The sequence below is a fragment of the Macaca nemestrina genome, chromosome 1 (genome assembly GCF_043159975.1).
Source record: "Macaca nemestrina isolate mMacNem1 chromosome 1, mMacNem.hap1, whole genome shotgun sequence".
NCBI classification, from domain to species: Eukaryota; Metazoa; Chordata; class Mammalia; order Primates; family Cercopithecidae; genus Macaca; species Macaca nemestrina.
This window is the reverse complement of record NC_092125.1, coordinates 154,117,959-154,143,723: the sequence shown is the minus strand read 5'-3', so window position 1 is coordinate 154,143,723 and position 25,765 is coordinate 154,117,959. Positions and strand designations below refer to the sequence as shown.

General features: G+C 35.9%; 2 long non-coding RNA genes and 1 pseudogene across 3 annotated transcripts; all 3 read left to right on the top strand.

Moving 5' to 3' along the window:
* The first annotated feature begins 9,180 nt into the window (after positions 1-9,180).
* Positions 9,181-9,637, top strand: LOC112426879 (cytochrome c oxidase subunit 7C, mitochondrial-like; annotated as a pseudogene).
* Positions 9,638-12,353: 2,716 nt separating this feature from the next.
* LOC105482703 (uncharacterized) lies at positions 12,354-16,612 on the top strand. 2 transcript variants are annotated; one of them, XR_987791.2, is made up of 3 exons: positions 12,354-12,502; positions 12,834-12,957; positions 16,502-16,612. It is a non-coding gene; the product is annotated as an uncharacterized lncRNA (long non-coding RNA). The 2 variants fall into 2 exon arrangements; XR_987790.3 differs by lacking the exon at positions 16,502-16,612 and adding an exon at positions 15,689-16,266.
* Positions 16,613-18,582: 1,970 nt separating this feature from the next.
* Positions 18,583-21,848, top strand: LOC105482705 (uncharacterized). The gene is made up of 3 exons (XR_987792.2): positions 18,583-18,707; positions 19,444-19,660; positions 20,948-21,848. It is a non-coding gene; the product is annotated as an uncharacterized lncRNA (long non-coding RNA).
* Positions 21,849-25,765: the final 3,917 nt, after the last annotated feature.

Genomic DNA, 25,765 nt, shown 5'->3' with positions numbered 1-25,765 from the left:
CTGTCCCTGATAGAAAGAGGGTGGGGGAGGCAGGATACCTTCTCTCTTTGTATTAATAAATATATATCCTGATTTTTAGGCAAATAGAGGAAGGGCAGAGCACTTCCTTGCACTAGCTTTTTCTTAATTGCCTTCAGCTCAACAATCCTTATGCTGAAGAAGCACATTTTGAGGGGGAATGTTCTGTTCTTCCAAGCATCCCAATGTCACAAACATGCCAATATGGGGTTGGGATTATCAAGAATAGAACAGGACGGCTTCTATCTCATAAATATTCTGTGTTCCAGGAATTACTTTGCAAAACATTGCTTGGGATGAGGAATATATGTTTTAATGTAAACAGTATATTAAATAGTATTTAGGTTCTCTGATAAAATTCTAAAAAATATATTTTTGTTAAATGAAACTAAATATTTGTTTTGACATGCCCTCATTAGACACTGACACAATTAGATATCATGTCATGACATGACTTGGACTCTGACACCAATGGACCCTGAGTTACTGTCACTTGTTTATTATTATTATTATTATTATTTACTCATATGGATCACTGGTGTTTGAGGACCCACATTGAATTTGAAGAGGATGAGGAGATAGATGAAAATATCTTGGCAAATTTAAGTAGATTTTAAGTTTGAAACATTTTCAACTCAAGACTTCAGAGGGTGAAATGATTGATGTTTCATTTTTAGCTAACTTGAGAAGTTATTAATTAAAAATATTTATTAAACAATACATGTGTCTGTATTTATGCTAGATGTGAATGGTCTCAGGTTGACAATACAGTACGGAGTCCCAGAGTTTAAGGAATCTAAATCTAGTTATAATTTCTATTTTCTCCATAGATGTATTAAGAATACTTCTCTTTGGTTCTCCCTGATAGAAACAGGGTGGCGGGAGCAGGATACCTTCTCTCTTTGTAAATCCGTGTCTTGATTCTTAGGCAAATAGAGGGAGAGCAAAGCACTTTCTTGCACTTGATTCTTCTTAATTGCCTGTAGCTCAACAATACTTATGCTAAAGAAGCATATTTTGGGGGTCATGTTCTGTTCATAGTATATAAATATCTGAAGAGATGACAAAGAAGAAACATAGTGAAAGGCAGAAAAAGTTTTATAATGCGTGAAATAGGTGAAAATTGGGCTAGATGGGTAAAGAAGAAAGGGCTGATTCCGTTTTCTAGAACTGCCTTAGTAAATTACCACAAATGTAGCAGCTTAAAACAACAGAAATGAATTATCTCACAGTTCTGGGAACTAGAAGTCTGAAATCAAGTTGTCAGCAGTGACTTATTCCCTCTAAAGACTCTAGGAGACACTCCTTCTTTGCCTGTTCCATGTTCTGGTGGCTCTAGGTATTCCTTGGTTTGCGATTGTATCACTCCATATATCACTTCTTGTATCTTCCCATGGCTTTCTCCTCTTTGTCTCTGTGTCTTCTCCTCTTATAAGAACAATTATCATTGGATTTAGGGCTAGTCTAGATTGTCTAAGATGATCTCCTTTCAAGAGCCTTAACTTAATTGCATCTTCAAAGACTCTTTTTCCAATTAAGATGACATTCACAGATTCTGGGGATTGAGGTATGGAAACATCTTTTAGGAGGGCTCCCATTCAACCCACTACAGGAATTAAAATAGGAACACTTTGTATTCGAGGAGGTAATTGTTGCAGAGTGATAAGTTTAAGAAAGAAAAACACCAAGAGAAAAAGCAAAACAAGCAGAAGAATTCTGGAAAATAAGAGAGCTGTGGGGGAAGGATGAGGCAATTCTTCCCTGTAGCTTTTACTTAGCATTACAATTGGACACGAATATTGGTTAACCTTCAGAAGAAATAAGGAGAGGTTTCATGGGATGTTAGTGCCATGTAATTACTATAGAAAATGTGAAGCTATATACAATAGACTCTTCCTCTGTGTTGGACTGTATGTTTACAATCTGAAATTTACTCTTCATGCCTTGAGGTAAAACAAAGGTTTTCACAATTATATTATTATCAACCAGAATTTCAGGAAAATAAACATTTTTGTGGGGAGACCTTATAAGGAAAGTTGCAGTTTGTATCAGCTTTGAAGACATGCTACATTAAAGTCACTTAGGGAGAAAGGCATAAGCTAAAGAAACATGTATCCTTACTGTGACCCTTTCTTTCCTCTAACATTGACATTAGACTTACCCAGAGTAGAAGCATGCGCAACTACCCAGCAGGGACCTGCCTCAGTTTGCACTGCACTTGACTCAGCATTGCAGAAAACCTACGGGTTTTTATTTTTTCCCTCATATAGTGGCCATCAGCTTTCAAATATATACAATCTGTAGGCAAATAATATGTGCTTGACTTTAATTAAAACAAATTAAATATTAGTTTTATAAAAATAAACGTGTGTACATAAGAGGGTATTAGCATTTGCCCCAATTTGTAATGTGAGATGTGAAGTTCTTTCTTCTTTAGAATTTGACAAAGCACTCAGGGATACAGTGTGAAACTTCAAGGTAGTGCTCACCCTCTACAGGTACCAGACCTCAGCAGGAGAGCTGTCCTCAGAAGGAAGGTTTGGAAGAGGACACAGAAGAATAGTTTGCTGAAAGTAGATTAGAATGGAATTCTTAATAGTATCCTTCTGTGGCCTCTTTAAAAAGAATAGATTTTTCTCTCTAATTAATAAACATCAGCATATTTGGTCACATTGGTAATGTATGCATCCCCCAAAGGCTTTCTCTCTGTATTATAAATCTTCTTGCTTCAAGTTATCATGGGAAGACTGAGGTGAATGTGTCTCTGTAATAGCCTTACCACTTGCTGGTCTTATAGAGATTATACATCAGTATCAACTGACTCAAAGAAAAAATTTGAAAAAAAGTTTGGCAGTCAACCCAACTACGTCTGCAATGAGGAAAACCTGAGGATCAGAGCAGGAAAAAAGATGGAAGTGACACTTATTGGGAGCACTATGCATGGAATGGGATTCCCTCCACTGAAATTCATATGAAGGACACTGAAACTGAACATCTTTGAACTCTAATTCTTCTAGGTTTAGTAGCCATGCAGTATCACACATAAAGGGAGGTAAGATGGTCTGTTGAGTTACTATTGCCTTAGCCAAACATTAAGACACATTGCATGGCATACATACAGTTGTATGTGTATACATGCATGAATGTGGGTAATTATTTTACAAGAAGGTAATGAAAGTTTAAATGAGAAAACAAACTACATGTAGAAAAGAGATAAAAAGAATTTTTTTTTTTTAAAAAAAGGAAGCATAAGTGAAAAAAAAGAAAGAAAACTTGAATATTTGCCAATTTCTCTCTTCTTGACACAAAAAAATCGAACCTAAATTCTGGTGTCCAATGTCCTCCTGACAACTGAATTTTGGGAGATGTCCTTTGAAAGACTTGGATGTTAATCTGAAACTAAATCAAGCCTTTTGAGCTCAAAGATTGGATTGGAAATCTTTTAAGAGCAGGCTTTCCCATGAGATTTCCATTACTTCTATTCTTACTGATAAGCCACAGGTATCAGAGAAACATCCATTTGTGTGCTATCTTTGGATCCTTCACTACAAGAGAAGAGGTACAGAAAAAAAAAGATGGGGTTTGCTTTGATTCAAGTTTCAGAGGAAAGTTTCAATCAATTCGAATTTTGTCTGAAGCCACTCTACTATAATAGCTTAAAGTCTTTATTAGATACTCCTATGATGTTACCTTCAGTGTAATATGCCAGCTTTAGGAGAGGGAGTTGAACTGTTCTCATGGATAAGATCTAGTACTGGCTCTGTTCCTGACCTATGAAATAGACCTTGGATAAGTAATTCATTTACTTTGTTCATCAGTTTCCTTACCTCTATAGTGAAGCTAGTTACTTAAAGAAGGATTCTCTGTAACATGACTTGAGTTACTTGGTCAAAGTTGACATTTATATATGTGTTAATAATACTTAAAAGCATTTTTGTATATGCTGACTTTGCACATTTCAAGTGGAGTAGCTTGTGAGGAGAACTAGCTATATGATAAGGGAATATGCCTGGGTTGTGTATGAGTGTTTGGTTCCACATGTCCTCTGGTACATTTGCATAAGCTAATTTTAATGAACACATATGGACTTTTCCCATGAAAAGTTTAAGAAATGCATATTCTTCTTCTTCTTTTCCCCCTCACCCTGAATATGGCTCTGTCAATGATAAGTAATTTTTTATCAGCAGCAGAGCTTTCTTCTACTGCTGGTGTGATATATAAACCCTTGGGGCCAAATTGTGTCAAGGGTCTACCTTTTTCCCACTCCATGACTCAATGTCACACCTGCTCTGTGAAATTATAATGACAAGGAAGCAGTGTTTTTCTTTTGTCCACTGACATTAAAAACAGTCAGCAATACCAGAAATACTAGAGATTCACAGTAGCTTTTTATTTTAACCTCACTGAGTCCTCTTGGAGACCTCAATTAATAGGATTAAACATACTTTCTGAGAATTATCAATATACTTTAAATATAAATTTACACTGCCAAGTCAACCCTAGAGGGGAAAATGAAAAACAATTGTAAAAATCTCTATTTCTGTAATAAGACAGAACATTTCCCCCAATCGATTCCTGTATTATAGGCCATAAATAAAAATATCACTAAGGAAATATCTTTGTCAGAATGATGTACTCCCTGTGGCATGGCATAAAGAGCTTGGATATGCTACAGACACTGCATAAGCAACAAGCTAATTGAGGATTCCAGTTTATTAAGCTTGAATAGTATGATTTTTAAGGACTTCTTTATATGGAAATAATACGCAATTATAGTTTACTTCCTTTGTATTTTCTTTGTAAAAACTAAAACTTAAAATGCAGTCAGCTTTTATGTATGGTGTCGGCTTTATTTCAAAGACTGCTTTGCTCCTCTAACCTGACGTTCTGTAGACATAAATGAAAATAGAGTATATGATTTTAAGTTTTTCTTAAGGTCAAAATCTAACATTGACATTCTACTATGATGCTTAAGAGGTGATACATTCTTTTGTAATAGTTATGGTGTATTTGAGGCCATGTGCTACTGGGAAATGCTATGGTTATGTGCTAAAAGTAATGAATATACATGGAAAGGGAAAGAGGCATTGGATTTTCTTTACTATATCGTTCACCCTTTCTAAGAAGTGATATATTAAAATAAAAAGCAATGCCATCTATTGCTAATTGTTGACACTGTTTTTCTGTTGTTTATGTTGTTTTAATTAAAAACATCATGGACGACTTTATTCATTTCCAATACAGAAATAAGCAGCCATGAGATGCGAAATGCTTGGTCTGGTCATGTCAATCCTATTGATTACACATTAAGATCACAATATGATCCTATGCATGTATCCTGCTGTTTCCAGTTACATATAAATAAGCTACTATATTGTGCATACACACACACACACACACATTTGCTTTTAAAGCACATTATACTATGCCAGAAGATTCATGAGCACTATTGTAGAATGCATAAAAATCACTGAGAAACGAAAGTCTGAGCTTATTTATTTACTCATTTTTAGCAAGTATTTATTGAACACCTAATGTGCCCCTGGCATGTTCTAGGTACTACAAATAGGGCACTGAACAAAAAGCAGACCCCAAATTCTGCACTTATGGAACTCATATTTCAGTGGAAGGAATTGACAACATAGTAGTACTTAAATAAAATCAGCTGGATGACGTACAGTATGAGGCATACAAGATAAGGGTAAGAATAAAAATAAATAGGAGGACTAAATTTAAACAAGATGGTCATTGTAGACTTCATTGAGAAGATGTATTGGTTTTCTATTGATTTATAACAAATGAGCACAAACTTAGTGACTTAAGACAATACAAATGTATGAATATTGTTCTAGGGGGAAAAGTCTAAAATCAATGTGTTGGCAGGATTGCGTTCCATCTTAGGAGAATTAGTTTGTCTTTTCCAGTTTCTAGAAGTTGCCTTCTGGGCTTATGGTTTCTTCCTCAAGTCATTCTACCTTGTTGCTCATCTTCTACTACTCACTGTGACCCTCCTGGCTCCTTCTTGTAAGAACCCCTGTGAGTAATTTGGGCTTGACTGGATAATCCAGAATAAAATCCCATCTCAAGATCTTTAACTTAATCGCATCTACAAAAATTTTATTACCAAATAAGGTAAAATGATCATAGGTTCTAGTGATTAGGATGTTGCCAACATATTATGGAGGTGGGTGGTATGTATTCAATCTGCCACAGAAGGTAAAATTTCAGTAAAGACCTGAGAGAACAAGGGGCCTAGCTATGCAATATATCCAGGGGAAGACCTTTCTAGGGAAAGGAAAAAATAAACACAAAGTTATTGATTAGGAGTATTCCTAATATGTTTCAGGAACAAGAAGAAAGCTGCAAGAGAGAGTAGTGAGGTCACATGGGTGACAATTTTTGTGGGAGTTACATAGAATGTCTAGGATGTGACAATACATCACATAGGAGGAGCTTTGTCTTACATGTTGAATGACATAGGGACACATTAGATGGTTTTGAGGGAAAAGTGACTTTATCTGTCTAATGTTTAATGGGGATCACTCTGGATGCTAGGTTAAGAATAGTCTGAAAGAGGTCAATAGTAGAAGCAGGAGATCAACCAGAAGGGTATTGCCATAAGGCACATGAGGAATTATGATAGACTATATTAGATGATAGCAGTGGTTGCTCAGATAAGTTATCATATTCTGGATAGATTTTGAAGGTAGAATTGGCCAAAAATGAGAAGTATCAAGGACGACGCCATGATTTGAAACTGAGAAATGAAAGGAATAGAGCTTTCATTAACTGAATTGGAGAAGACTATGAGTACAGCTGGTTTTGAAAGGAAGATTCAGGGCATAGTTTGGGGTGCATTGAGTTTGGAATTCCTATTAGTCATAAAAATGGAAATCAGATTCGAGTTACAATATGAAGATATAAATTCAGAAATCACCAGCATATAATGATTTAAATCCAAGAGATTGGATGAGGTCACCTAGGGATTAGATGTAAAGAGAAAAGAGAACATTGCTAATGTTTCATATTTAGGGCTTTTAGGCACTCTAAATTTAGAGGTTGGGCAAAGTTGGCTTCCTGGTCTTGATAATTGTGTAGTTGCTCCAGTTTGTTTTAAATTTCTGTTCTTTGCCTTGAAATTCTTGATTTTGGACTAAGGAGCCCCACATCTTCATTTTGCACTGTGTTCCACAAATCATTTAGTCAATTTTGGTTGAGGAGTAATAAAGGAACCAGGAAAAGAAACTAGGAAGTCATCAGAGAATTAAAATAAAAATCAGGGAAGTATGGAATCTTGGAAGCAAGATAAATAAGGAATTGTTGGGAACAGAGAGTGATAAATCTTGTAAACAGCTGCTGACAGGTCAAGTAAGGTAAAGACTGGAAAATAGCTACTAGAGATAGCAATAGGCAAGTCTTTGATGTCTGAGAAGACAATTTTAGTATAGTGGTAGAAGGAAATTTGGACTGGAGTGAATTTATTTAAAATTTCCAAGAGAAATTGGTGAGTGTTCAATAACTCTGCCAAAGAACTTTGCTCTAGAGCAAACAAAGAATGAATTAGGTGAGAGAGAGAAAAGAGGGTTAACAGCATGACTGTGTATTAGTTACACTGATGAAGAACAGAGGAGAAAGGCGATGAAGCAGGAGAGGAAGAGGGAATAGTTGCTGGAACAATGTTTTCCAGTAGAAATGGTCTCAGAGCCGGTATACAGTAGAGGCACTGGCCTTAACTAGCAGCACAGGATCAGTCGTAGTAACACACTAAAAGTTGTAGTATGTGGGTCCTGACATTCAAAGTGCTGTAAGACTTCTGACACTATCTGTCTGGATTCGCCACAAGAGAAAAAAAAAGTACTGCGAGAGTTAACCAACACATCCACATTTGTCCTTTTATTTATGAAGTAAGAAGGAAGGAAGTCAGCTGAGAGTGAGAATAAAGAAAGACGTTAGAGATCTGAGGAGAGAAAGATAAGTATAAAATAGTTTTTTAGGACAACAGAAGAGAGGAGCTGTAAGGAAAATACAGTGTGATTCGCAAGTAGTACTGAGGATCTACATGTGTTAAGTGATCATCAATTTAAAGTTTGTCTACTGTGTGTTTTCTCCTTCCAACCTCAGCTGGCTGCACAAGTACAGACATAAAGAACTACAGTCACATGTAATAAGGGTTGTTTTATCAAGGGAATATATTAAAATAATAGATAAAGTAAAAAGAGGTGAGGTTAAAAGCAAGGTACAGTAATAATGACCTTTATGAAATGTGACTTACATAAGAAGAAAAGAGGACATAAATGGTATGAGAAATGGTGAAAGTATGGTAGAATCAAGGGATTTAAGGTACACATGGGAGTGGAGCATTGTTGGAGTTGAAATAACATAGGAAATAAACACAGAAGAGTCTAGAAGATGGCACAGGGCAGGATGTTTGAAATTGTACTGTGGAGGGGTGCCACTCTTAACAATAATAAGGTAACAGGATGACTGTGGGACTGAGGGGACTGAAATTGTGTAGAGAGCAAGTTAGTTGAAGGAGACAGGGAACTAAGGCACTACGGATGAAGAAATAATCTATGTAAATACTATGATCATCAAAACCAAAGAATAGTGTTGGAGAGAGTTATCAATCAACCTGGTGTTAAAATATTTGGGAAGTGAGTCTTGTTAGTACCTGCGAGATTGATAGATGGCTACAACATAGAAGACAGTGGGTGATCTGGTCTATAATGACATTGCAAACAGAGACTTTTTTTTTTTTTAATACATGAGGAAAATGATCTGGAAGTGGCAACATGGAGTATGAAAGAAATATACCCTATCTCCAGAAAACATGTTCTGAGAGATTTGAAAGAGAAAACAGCTACCATTTGAGAGGGATCTATAGACAAGTGCATCATTAGAGAAGAACAAAACGTCAGGGAACAAAGCTGAAGAGAATATTCACAGAAAAGTTTGAGATTAATGGTGATTTTGGTAATGATAAAGCCACTTAAAATATCTTTTCCTTGAAGTGTAAAAGGCTTTAGTGAATTTTAAAAGATAGAAATCATACAGAATATACTATCCAGGAATTAAATATAAAATCAATTACTTAAAAATATCTAGGTCGTCAAAACAAGGTCTTGGTGAGGTGCCGCCATTTCATCCGTCCTCGGTCTCTGCGCCTGTCGCAGAGCTTCCAGCAGCGCTATGTTGGGCCACAGCATCCGGAGGTTCACAACCTCTGTGGTCCGTAGGAGCCACTGTGAGGAGGGCCCTGGGAAGAATTTGCCATTTTCAGTGAAAACAAGTGGGCGTTGCTAGTTAAGATGTGTTTGTACTTTGGATCTGCATTTGCTGCACCCTTCCTTATAGTAAGACACCAACTGCTTAAATCATAAGGATGTTTCAGTTCGTCCATTTAACAGATATGAGGAGCATTTTAAGAGATACAGCCTCTGGAAATGGATCAAACTCTAACTCATGGCATACTAGATATGTTTGTCAATAAACTTATGACATGAATGCTTAATGCCTCTTTTTTGAAATAGGGAATGTAATACTTGGCCATTTGCCTACTTTATTAATTTGGGTAACATCCCAGTATTACTCTGTGATTTAGCTTATTTAATGGTGTTAAACTGAGGTTATATTAAATTTTTGATTCCCAGGTCAGGATTTTGTTGGTAATTTATACAATAAAAGGGAAATACAAATAAAAAAAATCTAAACATTTCTAAATAGTTAAAAATAAACCAACACATTTATAAATAATTAGAAGGGAAATTAGAAAATATTTCAGCATTGAATAGAAATAAAAGCAAAAAGTATCAAAATTTGTGTGATGAAGATAAGCAGAGCTTGGGGGAAGTTTGTGACTTTGAATGCTTATATTAAAATAAAGAAAAATTTCACATCAATGATTTTAATTCTCAATATTGGAAGCTAGCAAAAGAAAAATAAATCAAAATAAGTAGAATGAAGGTATTAAAGAAGATCATAAAGCAATGAAATAGAGAATAGATAAGCAATAGAGAAAAGTAGCAAAGACAAAAAATAGATATATTAACCTTTTTTTTTCTCTTCAACAAACGTCACTAAGAAACTGATAGTAAGTTACTTTCTGGGAGAGAATTTTTCAGTACGTATATCTCAGTATTTTTATATTTAGAATAAACAAAGAAGTATAAAAATTTAAAAATAAGAAGACAAAAAATACAATGAACAATAAGCCAAAGATTAAGAAAATACTTCACGAAAGAAGATATATGGATGACTGGTAAGCATATGCAATATGTTCAACGAATTTAGTAAATTCAAATCACAGTGAGATCCCACTACATATCCACTGGAATAATCAAAAAGATGAACAGTGTTCAATCACTATTAAGTGCTGCCAAAACTGAATTAATGAAACTCATTGTTGAAGGCAGTATAAAATTTTGCCTACTCTGAAGAGTTGTTTAGCTGTAGTTTATAAAGTTCAACCTACACATACCATAGGACCAAGAAATTATACAAGTAGTTATTTACCCAAGAGAAAGAAACACATTTATCCATTTAAAAAAAAAAACCTTGTATACAAATGTTCATAGAGGTTTGGGGAAAAAGGAACTCACATGTCAACAAGATAAACTGTAGTATGGATAAACTTTAGTATGTTCATATAATGGGTCACTACTTATCTATGAAATTATATCAGTTACCAAGATATACAGCAACATGGAAGAATCACAAAAACATTCCAAGTGAAAGTAGCCAGATACATAAGATTATCTACTGTAAATTTCATTATATGAATTACTAAACAAGTACAATTAATTTAAAGTGATGGAAATCAAATCAATGTTTGCTTGGAGAGAGGAATAGGAGTCATTTGGATTGAGAAGAGGCATGAGGGAAATTTTTGGGATGACAGAAATATTCTGTATATTGATTAGCACAATGTTTACACAGTAGATACACTTGTACAATTTGTCAAACATTAATGTTAATGTACTTAAATGAAGTTAAAAAACGAAGAGCTTGACATTTATTTTACTGCATATCATGGAAATCAGCAAGAAAAAAACATTGTTTTAAGAAGATAAAAATGTTGTTTTTTGTTTAGTGCTTTTTGTAATTCTTGGGTAATTTCAGATGATGAACAGCTTTGTTTAATACCTTATGGCATTTTCACAAACAATGCAACATTATTTTTAAGGACATTTCTATTAACTTGATAAAGCAGATTAGTTTTTAATGAAAATATGTCCTTTGGTTCTAAAATATGTCTAAAGAAAAGTTTGTATTTTGTAAACTTATTTCTTATTCTCTCTTGGTGGCTAATGAGCTTTAATTAAGTTTAATTACAAAGTTTATCATAATGACAGAAAAGTATATAATCTTTTTCATCTCTACACCTCATCCTAATTCTCTCAGGAAAAAATAAAATTGGTTTCTGTTCTAAGGAGTAGGGAGTAGAGGTACATATGATGATCGAATAAAGCAACATCTGCTATAAACATTTCTTTATATATATTTCAATTAAGGAGCTTTCATTATCCTTGGACCAGCAACATAATATAACCACGAATAATTATTTTTTGTTTCCGAAATCATTTCTGCTTTTAAGAAGTTTGTACTCTCATAGTTGACTTTTTATTTTTATTTTTAAACTTTCTGTTTGTTGGTTGCACAAGATTATCTTATTCTGAAAGCTTTCCTTTTCTTTCTCACCAACCAATCCCACATGCGTGGTGGGTGTGGTATTGGAAACGAACTTCATAATCTTTCTGGATCTACTCAGTGTATAAGATGTCTTGTTTCCTCTGCTTGTATTCCACAAACGATCTTCCTCATCTTATTTATTGAAGCTTCTCTGTCCTTAAGTAGATGAGATCATGTTTATGCTTCAGAAAGCTCTTTGTGCTCTGATTGGATGTTTGTGCTCTCATTTTAATCTTTTCCTTTAATCTCCCAATGTAGCTTACCCTACAAAATATTTCCCTATTACCTTGTTTGGGCAGCGGGGAGACACCAGATAAGAAGAGGTGTTTTTATTTAATTTAAAATAAAAATCTCTTAGGATTAATGAGACCATATTTTGTCTAACACAGTATAATTGTGTAATAACTATTCATGGGACTAAAGAAAAATTAATGTTGTAAATATTATTTCTAAAAAAAATTATGTTATCTATATTGAAACGAATTTCAATATATGGGAATAGTGAGGTCTGGAAAATTGATACTTTCAAAGAGCATCATGAAAATGACTTTTTGACACAGCGAGCAAATTCATAAGGAAATCTAGCAAGATTTGAGATAATGATGCAGGATTTTTTTTGTTCCTTAGTTCAGCTAAAATCCGGGTTCTTGTCACACGACCCGGAAAAATTAGGCAGGCACCCGGAAATATTGAAAGGTAAAGAGAGTGGAACGGGCCAACAGGCTCCCGCCTCACAGATTGAATACTAGGCGACCACACACAGCTGAAGCGTCCAGGCTCCTCCCTGCTATACTAGGTGAGAATTCCCGGTGCCTCCACCAACTCTCCCAACGGGCTGGCGGGCCTCCAGCCCTTTGTGGGCGCTCAGAAACAAGGTCCTGGGCAGGTTCCCTTATCCGCACAAGAGCATCTAATGGGAACCCTTGCGGGGCGGATCAGAGATTCTCCCGAGACCCTCGCTTATCTGCCTCCTGCATCTATCAGGATCATCCTAGGAAAGAGAAATTTGTATTTTCTCCATAAGAACAATGAAAAGTTTTGTCAAATGGATAAATGATATTTTTTGCTTGTGGTTGTGTCATTTACAAGTTTGAAGAACGAACTAAAATATCTGCTTTTTTCTTTAGAGCTCAAGCAAAGAGAGGTCGGAATTTTATACCTCAGTGGACCCAATTTCGGCATGACATTAGAATCAGAGTAACATTTCATTAAAAAGAAGAAAAGAAGTGGGAGAACCTAACAACAGAATAGGTCATAGCGTTCCTTTATATTTGAACAACAACAACAACAACAAAAACGCTTTTGAAGTGTTGTTGTTTTCTTATTTTCATAGGAATATAGAAATCTCCTTTTTGGTTAAAGCCCATTTTGTAGACTCGGTAGAAAGTTCGGACCTATTAATTTCAATAGCTCTGGTCTTTGGGGTTCTGATTATAACAAGTTAAAAACAAGCATATATATGTTTTGTTTTTGTTTTTGTTTTTCCTGCTGAATGCTACAGATGGATTGTGCCTCTGACAGTTTATAACTCTCTGTTAAGAAACTAATTTTCAGTATCATTCATAGCAATCAGAATAGATATTCTTTGGCAGAATGGATGATCTGTATTTATGGTCGAATTAGACAATGATTATGTGTGTTTTCATCATTGCTCTTGCTCCATGCCCTGATGAGGTTACTGAAAGAAGGTTCCTATTCACCAGGTAGGAGAGTGTGACATCACTGATCACTGGAAACATCTGACTTCCGGCTGACTATCACAACCTCTCTGGGGAAATTCTGACGTGTTTCCAGGGACATTCAAAGCCCTCCTTTGTGTGCAATCAGCCAACCTGTAGACTTCCATGTGTAGGAAGTGCACAATTAAACCATATAATATAAGAAGCAAAACATGATTAGAGTAAGGTGAAGATATGTAGTCCATACCCTGCCTCACATCCTGAAGGTGCCACACCAGGTCATGTAAAAATTGGGAAACCTGTGAAAAAAGTTTCAGCATAGTGTTCTTTCTCATTATATTTTACAATACTGGTGATACTCATTATCTTCACTATATTAACTAATATCAGTTGAATGTTCACTATGTGTCAAGCACTATACTAAGCACTTTCTATGAATTATCTTAAGTAACACTGGCAAGAACGCTGTGTCAGCTTCCCATAAGGCTTAAAGTTGTTATTTCTCTCTCCTAGTCTGCACCTGATGTCATCATCCCTAAGAAAGCTTCCAGTCAGGGTGAGGTACAAGATAAACACTTGTTCCCTCCTGGATCGCAGTCATAGCGATTATCACCATGGCTGAATTCTCCTGTGGAACAGTGCTCATGCATGTATCTCTTTCACAGAAAGGGAAAAGTAAACTCAGGGGAACTGAGTTTACCACCAACTAGTGTATGACCTGTTTCTTAACCTTTTTCACACTCCTACTTCCTTACCTGTAAAGGGAAATACTATTTTTTATCTTATAGACCTAAACTTTTATATATTAAGAATTGAGGAATGCAAGTTAATGCCTTCAGCTCAGAGCATTTCTTCCGTTACCCAAATGAGACCATAATAAAAGAATAATTTTTGCTTAAAAATATTTTCCCTTTCAAATCTTCTCATAAACACATATTAGAATGTTTCTTTGCCCCCAGATAATTATGACACTTTAATTTATAACTCTCTATGAACATAGTTTCCTGGGGTGATAATATTAGAGGGGCAGAAAGAAGAACCAAAAAAGGGGCGAGTAGTACTGACGAGGGAAAGTACACACACACATTTTATCTATGAAGAAAAACATTGGTGCAATGTCTATAGCACACCTTTCTGGCTTATCTGATCCTAATTATATGGTAGCCATTTTACAACTCTGAAAGTTATATATAACTGATAGCCATGCAAAATAGTGTGTGTATGTGTATATGCAAATGAATACTGGCCAGTGGAGAGAAGAAACCCTCACCCCAGGAACTACCATCCTTGTCTCCATTTGTACACTCATTTTAGTACTCCTGTCTATAAGTGTGTCTGTCCTTGGAGTCTCCTTTGAACTGGTTATAACACCTCACCAGTTGCCTCATTAGTGAGTTATTTAAATATCTTTAATATTTGATTATTTTTATATCGGTATGAAAGTCATGACTCTTACCTTGTTCGAAAATTACCCTTTAGTCCGGGCGCGGTGGCTCAAGCCTGTAATCCCAGCACTTTGGGAGGCCGAGACGGGCGGATCACGAGGTCAGGAGATCAAGACCATCCTGGCTAACACAGTGAAACCCCGTCTCTACTAAAAAATAAAAAAAAAACTAGCCGGGCGAGGTGGCAGGCGCCTGTAGTCCCAGCTACTCGGGAGGCTGAGGCAGGAGAATGGCGTAAACTCGGGCGGCGGAGCTTGCAGTGAGCTGAGATCCAGCCACTGCACTCCAGCTTGGGCGACAGAGCGAGACTCCGTCTCAAAAAAAAAGAAAAAAAAAAAGAAAATTACCCTTTAACACTCAAGTCTCACTTCTGGTTGTATCTACCTTTGGACATGTTCGATGCACACATCTTTAATGAGCTGAGCCTCTACTTGAGCTTGCCCATGTCAGGTGCTGTGGTAGACAGTAGAAAGAGCAAACACATTATCCCACACAGAGAAAGAAAAATGGCTGACTCAGAAAAATAATTCGTTTCCTGTAAACCTCTCAGCCTCTTTTGTTCTTTCTTCTTTGCTTGCTTGCTTTCTGTCTTATGAAGTAAGATAAATGAGATGATTATTTCATTATGATGAATGATACAAGCATAGGTAGATTGCCTCTCATTTATAATAAAATTGATAAAGTATTTAAGCTAAAAAGCTTATTTTTCAATGCTACAAAGATTAAATATCCTTCCTTATCAAAAGGGGAGAAAAGTGACACACCACTTTGTTCTGATCGAGATTTTTACTATAAAAATCTCAAAAAGAATTCCAAGGAGACGGAGTGGAGACTGATTTGGTGACTTATTCTATGTAGACAGGAAGAGAGTAAGAATCTGAAAGTAACTATGGTACAAGACTGCCAATAATTGGTTCACTCACCATTGCCTGGGCTGACAGGTGAATTAAATTGAAAGATATGCCTTTCAGGTATTTGGAAGACTTTCTTCTTCTCACCCCATTATATGCTTTGAACTTTATGTTGTGTCATTGTGACAAAATAAAGACTCGCAGAGTAAAAAGCTAGCCTTTAACTCGACAATTTAAATCATTTCTTACTTTATTGTAACACTCTATGTATTTTCTAACTATAAAGAGAGATAAAAACCATCACGGGGTGGACACATTAAATAATTTCTATTAAAAGTGGACATGACCCATTACTTTCACTGTGGCCTTTATTTTTCTGCATCTAGAGATTTAATTTTTTGGGAATTGTAGAATAACTATGGTGCCATTTTAAAACCTCAAGTACGAAAGCTATGACTACAAAAGCAAAGTGTAAACTTTGATACTATTATCGGAATGTTTTCTCTCCATTTATTCAAATTTTCTCCCTGGTATAATTAATCAAATTCAAAAAATATTTATCAAACATTTGACCCTGAGGATATGGCAATAAATAAAAGACACATAGCCTTTGCATTCATGATTTTACATTGTAATTGAGGATTTAAGTTTAAATCTAAATGTAATAGTTTTTAAGTTAAAAATAAATTTGAACTAGGCAAACAAAATTCATACACACTAGTACTTACATAAACAAAACTCTGACAGTAGGTCAGTGCTATGCAGATAATTAAGATAAGGTGATGTTTAAATAGTAATTGTTGTATATTACACCAAGCAGGAAAGGTCTCTTCAGGAGAGTCTTTCGTTTAAGCTGTGATGAAAATGACGGAGAAGGACACAGTCCAGCAAACTGAGATGAAAGCTTCCCCGAAGCAAAAGGACAGCTAGGTAAAAGATAATTGAAATATGTTCAATATATTGTTCGAACTAATTGTATGTTTAATATGTATTTAGACCTATATATAAAAAATTGAGAAGGCTACCTCATACTCAGAATGACTACTAACAATAAAATAGAAAATAACATGTTGAAAAGGAGAGAAAGAGGTTGGAACCCTTGCACAGTAAGTCCTCACTTACCATCGTAGATTGTTCTTGGAAACTGTGACTTGGCACAAAACAAGATAATGAAACTAATTTTACTACGGGCTAACAGATATAAACAAGGGGTGACTTTCCTACAGCATATTTCTGGTCACAGAAATATTATGAAACTTCTCAATAAAGTCCCCAAACACTTCTCACATTAAACACTGGAATGAAATGTGGGCTATACATGCATTTAAGACATTAGTACAAACAAGTAAGGTCATTATTTACCCACTTATTTCAGTTCAGTGTCATGGGTTCAGTTCGGTATCATGAGTCCCCGAGGCTCGGAGACCAAGGCAGGAACGCGCTCTTGACAGGAGGCCATTGCCTCCTAGGGTGCACTATTACACACACCCACACTCACTCACGCTGAGACCACGTAGATGCACCAATGAACCTAATGTTCATAGCTTTGGGATGTGAGAGGAACCCAGAGTACCTGAGAAAAAAAACCCATGCAGACATGGAGGGAACATGCAAACTCCACATGGCCCTGGCAAGGAATAGATTTTTGTATTCTCATCTACATTATAATAAAATGACGTTGAACAAAATGCTGAGATTGGTCACACTACAAAGAGAATCATCTTAGCACTACGGAACTGTGCATTTAAAAAATAGTTAAGATGGTTAATTTTATGTGATGTATATTTTACTACAATTAAAAAAATGGAAATGTCTAAAAGAGAAATATAAAGCTGTTTTCTAAGAGAAGAACATGCTATTTAATTTAATATATGCCCATTTTTTGGTTTATCGGCTTTTAATTTAGAGAGAAGCAGCTAACACAAGAGTCTTAGGAGACACAGCAATGAAAACAAAGCCATTCCCGAGAAGCTGCCTTATCACAAGGTGGACAGGGAGAACCACGTTCAGGGTTGATGTGTTCGTTCTTCTTCCCAAGAATGTCCACCACCTGAAGGTGAAGCTTTGGTTTGACGTATTCACTGTTGTGTCCCAACACCTAGCACAGAACCTGACAAATCATGGACACTCAAGAAATATTTGTTCAGTTAATTAGTCTGTTAATAAAGAGAAGATATTGCCATGGGCTCAAATACTAATCTGTTCACCTTTTTCTCTTTTTCCATTTTGAGGAATATAACTCAGGGTTTTATATAAAATGCACACAAATCAAAAGAATGAGACTTTTTTCTTTTCTTAACCTTTTTTGTCTATGAGAAGGGAGGAAAAAGTGATCACAGAAGGCTAGATGATGATAATAAGTTAGATCAAAATGTCAAGGTGTTTTAAAAAGTAGTAAGCAATAGTACTAAGAACTCAAATGAAGATAATGTCTAGAGAAAATAAAGTTTAATGTTGGAACTTTTCAGCTGAGAGTATGCAGAACTTTAAGAGGACTTCTCATTGTCTAAGACTCAGCATTGAGGCCACTCCTTACTGTCAGAGCTGACAGTAAGGACTTAAATTTGGAAACCTAGAGCCTCAGGACTGAAGTGAAGGATTAACCCTGGGGATTTTTTGAAAACTGGGATATTTTGATAGTAGCAGATATTTAGTTAGAGATAACTGATACTTCATTGAAGAACCACAAGGAAGGCTCCATTTGGTACAAAAATATGACATTTCCCTAATCTGGATTAAAACTTCCATATTTTTAATAGAATGGTGGTTCTCAAAGTTTACAAAGATAGGTATCTGAAAAACATCCATAAATTTCAGATCCCGTGTCTCTACCCAGACAGCGTTATCTTGAATCAATTTTTATTTTTTATTTTTTTAGACGAAATTTCACTCTTGTTGTCCAGTGCAATGGTGCAATATTGGCTCACTGCAACCTCCGCCTCACAGGTTCAAGTGATTCTCCTTCCTCAGCCTTCCGAGTAGCTGGGATTACAGGAGTGTGCCACCACACCCAGCTAATGTGTCAGGTAAAATAGTATGACCACAATGCTTTAATTCCCATTTGTAGACAGGTATGTTATTCTACATTCATCTGTAGCAAAAATATTAGATTAAAATATTTTTAATACTTGTGGTATAAAACTATACTGCATTTAGCACAATTTATAACTGATAAGATACGGAACCAACTTAAGTGACCATCAACCAATGAATGGATAAAGAAAATGTGGTATGTATACATCATGGGGTACTACTCAGTCATAAAAAGAAACAAAATAATGTATTTTGCAGCAACTTGGATGGAGCTGGAGATCCTAAGAGAAGTAACTCAGGAATGGAAAACCAAATATTTATGTTCTCACTTATAAGTGGGAGCTAAGCTATGAGGATTCAAAGGAATAAGACTAATATAATGGGCTTTGGGGACTCAAGGATAAAGGTTGGCAAGTGTGTGAGGGATAAAGGACTACATACTGGCTACAGGGTACACTGCTGATGTGATGAGTGCACCAAAATCTCAGAAATAATCACTAACCAAACACCACCTGTTCCCCAAAAGCTACTGAAATAAAAATAAAAATTTAAAAATATATACTGCATATATTATGAATATTATATATTATATACTTACCAATATATGAAGTATAGTTGTGAGTATATGTTGTATGGCTATATGTTACATATATATTTACAAACGTGCATATATGCTTATGTATGTATATATGCTTATGTATATCTATCATCTACCTATTTCCAACACAGATTTGTACTGCGAAAATATACTAGGTGCCACGTACTATGGAAACAGAAATAAAATAATAAACAAATAAACAAACATGGAATTGAGATTTTAGTGGTTTCAAAACTCAGTAAACAAGTTTATGCTTAAATAATATGCCTGCTGATAAGTGCTATAAAGAAAAAAAAGTGCAATAAGAAAAAGAGAAAATTGAGGATGGTACTATTTTTAGACAAAGAAGTGTGTACAATTTAAATTTTGATAAATTCTGTCAAATTTTTCTTATTAATGCTCTAGTTTAATGTTTTCTCATTGTCACTGAAGTTCTTCAATATTACTATGAGCTGTCTGAATATAAACTCCTGCTGTCTTTCCCTCCCTCCCTCTCTCCCTCCCTCCCTCCCTCCCTCCCTCCCTCCCTCCTTCCTTCCTTCCTTCTTTCCTCCCTCCCTCTCTCCCTTCCTTCCTCCTTTCTTCCTTCCCTTCCTTCCTTCCTTTTTTTCTTTCTTATTTTTCTTTCTTTTTTTGCTTCCCCATTATAGTCTCTCTTTTTTCACTTTATTGATACATTCCAAAAAATAGTAGATAAGCTAGATATCAATTTGGATTATAAACTTGTATTTATTGGGCTTTCTCTGAAGTCCTTCAATGAGACCCGAGAAGAGATATGCTTTGCTTTTACTGTATATCCCTGGTTCATGGGGACTAACTATCAAAGAAGGCTTTATGGTAATTTCCTGATCATGGACTGCTGTGTATGCCATTGTATGTGTGTTTTCTCAAAGACTTAGACCCCAAACTCCTATGAAGGCAGATTTGATATTACAGATTTGCAAACAAATCATTTTTTCCTACTCAGAGCAAAGGTCAAAACAGATTTGTTTCCTTATTATCTCTTTTGCTGGACTGCTTGGTTTTTCTGAACATCGTCTCTGATGGTGTTGTCATTAAACTGTTTGAAATTCATGCTTGAATCTGATCCAAATCTAAATTGCAGGAGCCAAAACTTACATCCTTTCCTCATGTCTAATACAATTCTAGCTCTGGATTGCCAGGATTAGTTCAGCCATAGCATCAATGATGGTATTACTTGGTTTTGATCTCCCTTTTTGGTTTCGACCTTTGTCGTCATATGAGCTCAGCTATACACTTAAAATATATCATCATTATTAGAGATTTTGTATTAGGATGATTTTCAGGATACCTAGTCTGACAATATTTGTAAGAATTGAAGTGCTAGACACTTTTCTGTATATTATAAATTTTCAAAAATAGAAATAAAGTGTTGTTAGCTATGCGCATTTGTTTTACCTAAAAAATACAGTGCTTTGAAATGAAAAGCTAATTGATACTAACAAGATATCTAGACTGTTTTATTGACAGAAAGAAAAGACAAAACTGCTAATACTAGACTGTAAAACCAGCTAAGGAACTGTGGTCCAATTTGCTGTTCTTATCTATTTCTCCTCAATTTTATGGTACAAAAGTCAACCAGTTTCTCATATTTTTTTTTCACAACATATTCAGGTGCATGTAAGAGATTTCAAATATAGCTTAACTAGTGTCTCATCCAGGAAAGTCAACGTTGACATGATATTCTGATTCTGCAAACAAGGATCTACCTCTGTTGGGAACACAGGAGATTTCTGAATGACACCAGCTGCTCAAATATTTCAGTGGGGACAAATGTGTCAGGAAAGGACACAGAAATGTAGCTTCTGTGTGTGTGTGTGTGTGTGTGTGTGTGTGTGTGTGTGAGTTCATCTCTGGAAAATCAGTCATAACTAAATTAACTGTTTCAAAATGTGGTTCTAATTCTATCAATCACATATTTAAAATCCTCTAATGTCTTTTCATTGAAATCAGAATAAATCCCAAATTTCTCACATGGTCTGGCTCCTGTCTGCCTCATCAAGCTCATTTCTTATTACTCTGTCCCTCATTTACTAGTCTCCAGCCACATTGAAAACACATCAGGGATTTTGCATTGTAGTTCTGTTTTCCTGATATGGTCTTTTTTCAGATCTTCACGTGGCTACCTGCTTCTCAACATCGAGATTCAGTTCAGTTGTTGCCTCTTCAAAAACTCCCTCCAAGGTTACGCTATCTAAAATACAAACAGCATGTTTCCAGCTCCACTCACGGGTTTTGGTGGGGTTCGTTATTTATTTATATGCTGGCAAATTTTATATATGACTCTCTTTAGAGGATTTAAGTTCTGTAAAGTCAAGAACTTTGTCTTTCTTTTTTGTTTTCAACTCTGTATTTTCAATTCCTAGAATGCTATCTATCACATAGCATATGTCCAATAAATATTTGCTGAATAAATAAGTGAGTGGATGTTCCGGAGACATTATCCCAAGTGTTTCTGATACCCTTTTAGTGCAAAGCCTGCTGAGGTCAGGAAGAATTACTACCTTTTTTTTTTTTTTTTTTTTTGAAATGGTTTCTCATTCTTTCGCTCAGGCTGGAATGCAGTACCGTGATCTGGGCTCACTGCAACCTCCAACTCCCAGGTTCAAGCAGTTCTCTGCCTCAGCCTCCCGAGTAGCTGGGATTACAGGCGCCTGCCAGTATGCCCAGCTAATTTTTTGGATTTTTAGTAGAGATGGGGTTTCACTATCCTGGCCAGGCTATTCTTAAACTCCTGACCTGGTGATCCACCTGCCTCAGCCTCCCAAAGTGCTGAGACCACAGGCGTGAGCCACCACCCCGGCCAAGAATTACTATTTATAGATCTCCTGCATGGTTCTACTTTCACATCTTTTATTTACCAGAAAAAAAAAATTTCTCTTCTTATTTTTTATTTCTTTATTTTATAATTTTTTTTGGAGAAAAGATCTTGCTCTTTCACCCAGCCTGGAGTACAGTGGTGTGACTTCTCTGGCTCAGACAATCTTCCCACCTCAGCCTCCAAGCAGTTGGGACTACAAAATATTAATAAACAAATACAGATTAGCTGGGCATGATCTTACTACATTGCTCAGGCTAGTCTTGAACTCCTGGGCTCAAGGGGTTCTCCTGCCTTGGCCCCCAAAATTCTAGGATTACAGGTGTGAGTCACCACGTGTGGCACCTTACTTTTTAATGCATATGTTCTGTCTTATAAGCTGGAGAATTTTAGAACCTGTTTCATCTAAAGAAATTAATCTAATTTCTTTGCAGCCATTCGGGCAGAGCCAAAGGTGAATAAGATAGTCCAGTTGGGGCCATATGCGAATGCCCATTGATTAAGTCGTACAACTATACCTGTAAGAGATCTAGAGCCTTTAGAAATAACCTTGGAGAGTATGGAGTGCAAATTTAGTGTTCACTATTACAAGAACTATCTGCATATGTGCCTGTGAGTCTCCATGGAAGTGATGGTTGAATGAAAGTTTTCCCAGCCTAATTATGAACAAGGTGAAAAATCAAAAGCAGAAGAACATATAGAGCTAAAGCATAAAACAGGGAATCAAGTATAAGTATCAAGGAAGGGTCTGTGGGCTCATTGTTTTGAGAGGACTGTCGACAGAGAAGGCAACCAGCAAAACTGAGTGAATACGTGGTTTGCAACTGACAGTATTTTGAGTTCCATGGCTTTGAATGAGCTCAATAAGGAGGCTTCAACTTTGCAGAATAATAAATTATAGAAAAAAAAAATGCCAGAAGGATATGTGATTGGAGTCTTCCATGGTCGCTGTTAGTTAGCATTAGGCTTATCCTTTAGTCCAGTGATTCTTAACTGGGGGCAATTTTGGCTCCCTGAGGGGTGGAAGGTCTTTCTGGTAATGTCTGGAAGGTTTCTTTGACTGTCACACCTCAGAGTTGCTTCTGGTACTGGGAAGGTGGAGGCCAGAGGTGCTGCTAAAGATCCTACAATGCACAGGACGCAGCCCTTTACAACAAATAATTATGCAGTCCACAGTGTCAAATAACATTAGCTGAAATTGAGAACCCCTGCTGTAGGCAGTGATCGCTTCTTGGAGGTTTTGAGAATGGAGTGACACATGGAAAGTATTCTTTTAGTCAAGGTTCCTTCATTGCCTGTGACAGAAGCCATCTTATGCCAAAAGGAGGCTTTATTATTAGAATGGAAGCATGTCTCATGAACCTCCAGAGAAGGAATTCAGACAAGTCTTAAGGAGAAACTCAAACCACAAAAACAGAGAGCTATCAGAGAAACTTCCTTCTATTTTTCTCTCTGTCAGGCAGTCTTCATTTTTGTCACTCTCTCGACTGCCTTTACTGAAAGCTGTTTCATGAAGATGTCAGAATCTAATTGCCTCATACCTCCCAGAATTAAATGCTACTTTGTCATCCACATCGATAATTTATTATTATCACTATACTCTCTTGGTACATTAAGAATAAAGATCTTTCCAGCCTAATCTGGGCTTTGAAAATCCAACTCTCTACTGGGTCTTTCTCTTATTATGCAGACAGGAGCTGAGAGTTTCTATTTTCTCTTTCTAGCAGGAAACTGGAAATGAATCCTGCAAAACAGCCTGTGTCCGTATGCAAATTTTTCAACTAAAAACTTTTGCATACACACTGTTTACTCACCTGTGTAAGTTTGTTCAGTGTTTTCTGCTATAAGCTACTTGTGGGCCACTGTATAACCAGGGAACTATCACTTTTGATTATCCTGACATAAGCAGGCTATCTAGGGTAACTATGTACTAATAGAATCAAATTAGAATAGTAGGACACATTTTTATAAAAATTTATCTTATTCAGAAAAGATTACATTGTGGATTGTGGATGAGTGAAATAGTTCAGGAACAGGCACCAGTCTGTGAACCAGTTTGAAAGACACTGACCCAGTCTGGCAATTTCAAAGGTGTGATCTGTGGAACATAGGGCTCAGGATAGTCGTCAAAAATAAATATTTTATGGTTGAACAAGTATCATGGGTTGAATTGTGTTCCCCTAAAAGATATGTTGAAGTTTTAACTCCAGGTACCTATGAATGTGACTTTACTTGAAAATAAGATGTTTGGATATATAATCAAGTTGAAATGATGCCATTAGCGTGGGTCCTAATCCAACACGACTGGTGTTCTCACAAGAGGAGAGAAATTTGGACAAAGACAAATAGAGGAGAATGCCATGACGCAGATGCAGGGGAAGATGGTCATGGAAAGATGGAGACAGAGACTGGAGTTATGCTGCCGCAGCTAAGGAATGCCTAATGCTACCAGAAGCTGGAAGAAGCAAAGCCTGCACCCTCCCCTAGAGGGTATGGAAGGAGCATGGCCCTGCCAATATCTTCATTTTAGACTTCTGGACTCCAGGACTGTGGGATAAGTTTCTGTTCTTTTAGGCAACCAGTTTGTCGTATTTTGTTACAGCAGTCCTAGGAAACTAATACAATATGTTTACAAAATTCCGCATGCTATTACAACATCATCTCAGAGATTTCTCATTCATATTAGCATAAGGATTCTAAGACTTTCTGCTTTTTTTTTGAAAATTAACTTTAATTCTAAATCTGAGATTTATTTCACCATGAAACACATTTTTACATGATATTTATAATCCTAAAAGCAAGAGTTCCTTGGATTGCTGTTGGGGATTTTTAATTTTTCTGTTCATTTTATAAATGAACAAAATTTGGGGGGTATAGGGGTGATAACTGTTGGTCCTAATTCTCTTTTACCTGGGTTTTACCCTGGTTTTTCACCACAACATTTTTTACCATAGCATAGCATAGAGATATAGAGAACAGACAAATGATAACAATAACAGAACCTAATTTACTTTTGAATGAATTGTTAAAATTGTGCAATTTTCTTCCAAGGACTATATCTCATATATATTTGGAATAAAAATTTAGATGGACACTTACAGATTTAGTCTTTTCATTCTTATTTTCAAACACCCTTAAAATAGTTAAGAAAAACATAATATAAAATAAAATACATATAAGGAATGAATTCCAGGTATTTGAGTTTCTATAATACTATATGAATAAAATACACAACTATGGAAATACCACAATATCATAAAGCAGCTGTTTATTCAATATCTCCGTATGGTATCAAAAATAATTTTACATGTTTGAAAAATCTGAATAAATACATATTAAATAATTATTAAAAATCCATAGCAGTATATATTTTTAAAGAGCTAAAGTAGAATTTAGCACAGCACCAAGGCAATTATTTTATTTCCTCTCTGAATATGGAACCACTCTATATTAATAATAGGAAAATTAATAGTAATCCAGAGCACTAGGCTAGATGATTGTTAATTACTAAGTAAAATTAAAATCTGAAAGCACTATAATATTACTCTACTAAATGACATTATTTAAAACACTATCATTATAGTCAAGGGAAAACAACACTGAAATGTTGAACT